Source organism: Rhincodon typus, chromosome 1, assembly GCF_021869965.1.
Source record: "Rhincodon typus isolate 14 chromosome 1, sRhiTyp1.1, whole genome shotgun sequence".
NCBI lineage: Eukaryota > Metazoa > Chordata > Chondrichthyes > Orectolobiformes > Rhincodontidae > Rhincodon > Rhincodon typus.
Window position 1 is genome coordinate 6,495,337 of NC_063332.1, and position 2,402 is coordinate 6,497,738.

Sequence of the window (2,402 nt, forward strand, 5' to 3'; positions counted from 1 at the left end):
TGGCACGGGTAACAAACCAGAGATAACAACTCTGTTTGTTCTAGCACTAAGCTTCCACCCTCGCTCCTTGAATTTCTGCCTTACGTCCCCATCCCTTTTCCTACCTATGTTGTTGGTGCCTATGTGGACCACGACTTGGGGCTGCTCCCCCTCCCCCTTAAGGATCCCGAAAACACGATCCGAGACATCACGGACCCAGGCACCTGGGAGGCAACACACCAACTGCGAGTCTCTCTCGTTCCCACAGAATCTCCTATCTGTCCCCCTAACTATGGAGTCCCCAATGACTAATGCTCTCCTCCTCTCCCCCCTTCCCTTCTGAGCAACAGGGACAGACTCTGTGCCAGAGACCTGTACCCCATGGCTTACCCCTGGTAAGTCATCCCCCCCAACAGTATCCAAAACGGTATACTTGTTTTTGAGGGGAATGGCCACAGGGGATCCCTGCACTGTCTGCCTGTTCCCTTTCCGTCCCCTGACTGTAACCCATCTACTTTTTTCCTGTACCTGAGGTGTGACTACCTCCCCGTAACTCCTCTCAATTACCCCCTCAGCCTCCCGAATGATCCGAAGTTCATCCAGCTCCAGCCCCAGTTCCCTAACACGGTTTCCGAGGAGCTGGAGTTGGGTGCACTTTCCGCAGATGAAGTCAGTGGGGACACTAGTGGTGACCCTTACCTCCCACATTCTACAGGAGGAGCATACAACTGCCCTAACATCCATTCCCACTGTTCTGAATTCCCAAACAGACAAATTAAAAAAAAATATACTAGTAGCCTTACCAAATCAGCGCTCAGAACCTTTTTTTTTGGTTAGAGGAGGAGGATGGGTGGGAGACAGTACCTAGGTAGTGTTTCGGGTAAAGATACTACTACCTTTGATCCCACCAGATCAGTACCAAGGAACAGATTGACCTCATTCACATAGAAACTGGATAAGGTAGTCACTGGTCCTGACACCCATTAAAGAGGAATGGGCATGTACCCTTCTGCAAGCCCCTTTACCATAATCTTGTTCATGCCTTTTCCCAGAGCAGCGTTTGACCAGCCCCATTTTTTTTTTCTTTATTCATTCATGGGATGAGGGCTGGCCAGGCAGCATTTATTGCCCATCCCTAATTGCCCAGAGGGTAGTTAAGAGTCAACCACATTGCTGTGGGTCTGGAGTCACATGCAGGCCAGACCAGGTAAGGATGGCAGTTTCCTTTCCTGGACATTAGTGAACCAAATGGGCTTTCCAGACAATCGATAATGGTTCCATGGTCATCATTAGATCCTTAATTCCAGATATTTATTTAATTCAAATTCCACCATCTGCCGTGACTGTATTCAAACCCGGGTCCCCAGAACATTATCTGGGTCTGTGGATTAACAGTCCAGTGATAATACCACCAGGTCATTGCCTCCCTGAGTGTCTTGCTTGCCTCACCCTGTGGAAATCTGGCCACCCTTTCTTGAATACAAAATCTGGTAACTCTCAGGGATTTGGTTGCCCTCATTTTCTCTCTCAGCAGTGCCCCACAGTGATTTACAACTACAGTCAGAACTTTAGCCAGACCTGCAAGTTTCCTGTCTGACTCTCATTCTCTGCACATTGTGGCATGTGCCCTGATGGCTTCCTACTTTTCCTGTCATAAGAACATAACATAGAACATAAGAACTAGGAGCAGGAGTAGGCCGTCTGGCCCTTCGAGCCTGCTCCGCCATTCAATAAGATCATGGCTGATCTTTTCGTGGACTCAGATCCACTTACCCGCGTTCTCACCGTATCCCTTAATTCCTTTATTGTTCAAAAAAAACTACCTTTTTTTAAAAAACGTTTACTGAAGTAGCGTCAACTACTTCACTGGGCAAGGAATTCCATAGATTAACAACCCTCTGGGTGAAGAAATTCCTTCTCAATTCAGTCCTAAATCTGCTCCCTCTAATCTTGGGGCTATGTCCTCTTGTCCTAGCAACAACTGTGTGATTGTTTCTCAGGAAACTGAACAGCTCGGAGGAACAAGTTGGAGGGAGACAGAAGTGTTCTGTCCATCCCTAGCTCAGGAGCAGTCTCCCTGTTCTCTGGAGACAAAACTCACTGTAAACCTGAAGAAAACTACCTTGTGTCTCTTAGCAAGCAGTGAAAGCATCTGGAAAAAGATGGTTGAAGCAACTGCTGGTCAGCAGAAGAGCCATACAACAGAACCTGGGAACAAAGTCTACTGAGATAGTAGGAACTGCAGATGCTGGAGAATCCGAGACAACAAGGTGCAGGGCTGGATGAACACAGCAGGCCAAGCAGCATCATAGGAGCAGAGAGGCTGACGTTTCGGGCCTAGACCCTTCATCAGAAAAGGGGGAGGGGAAGGGGGTTTTGAAATAAATAGGGAGAGAGTGGGAGGCGGATAGAAGAGGGATAGA

The 2,402-nt window shown here is 48.2% G+C and overlaps 1 protein-coding gene across 3 annotated transcripts in view; it reads left to right on the plus strand.

The window, feature by feature from the left end:
* The window catches only part of LOC109914828 (polyadenylate-binding protein-interacting protein 2-like), a 92,482-nt gene that overhangs the window by 82,238 nt on the left and 7,842 nt on the right, over nt 1–2,402 (plus strand). The gene's annotated exons all lie outside the window — the stretch shown is intronic.